Source organism: Tupaia chinensis, unplaced genomic scaffold (genome assembly GCF_000334495.1).
Source record: "Tupaia chinensis unplaced genomic scaffold, TupChi_1.0 Scaffold000251_1, whole genome shotgun sequence".
Lineage (NCBI taxonomy): Eukaryota > Metazoa > Chordata > Mammalia > Scandentia > Tupaiidae > Tupaia > Tupaia belangeri.
The window spans coordinates 2,901,656-2,902,240 of NW_006159731.1; positions in this window are offsets into that span (position 1 = coordinate 2,901,656).

A 585-nucleotide genomic window follows, 5' to 3' on the forward strand; every position below is an offset into this window, starting at 1 on the left:
CAGGCCACCCTCCTGCCATATGGCATCTCGCCTTCTGGGCAGCTCATCCGAGCCTGGACAGCCCTTCTGGCTCCTCGTTCCCCGCAGACTTCCTCCCTGAACCTCCCCTAGCACCCTCTCCCCTCGTCACTGAGCCCCGCGTCGGCTCGGCTTTCTCCCTGGCCCTTCACTCCCTGGGAGGCCCTCCCAGCTGGGAAAGTTCGGCACTTCCAGTGCGAGCACCTGAGCACTCCCCCTGGCTAGAGCAGACCCCTTATTGAATACACGTGTCTAAGATCTCTCATCAGCACAGAGCCCTGGCCGCGTAGCCTCGTCTGCCTGCAGAGGAGCTGACCGACACGTTGGAGGAAACACGTTTAGAAGGACTAGCTCACGCGGCGGCCATCAGGACCAGATGGGCCCCGCAGGCTGAGGGTTACTGCACGCCTCCCGCCCCTCGAAGGCAGGGTAGGGTTGGGGAAAGAGAGGTGGGGGCGGAGGACAAGGAATCCGGGCCCGTTAGGACGAAACGTCGTTCTGGAAATGCAAAGAACGCCAACCCGCAGAACCCGCTTCTTGGCCCGCCAACTGCCTAGCGTCGGGCGG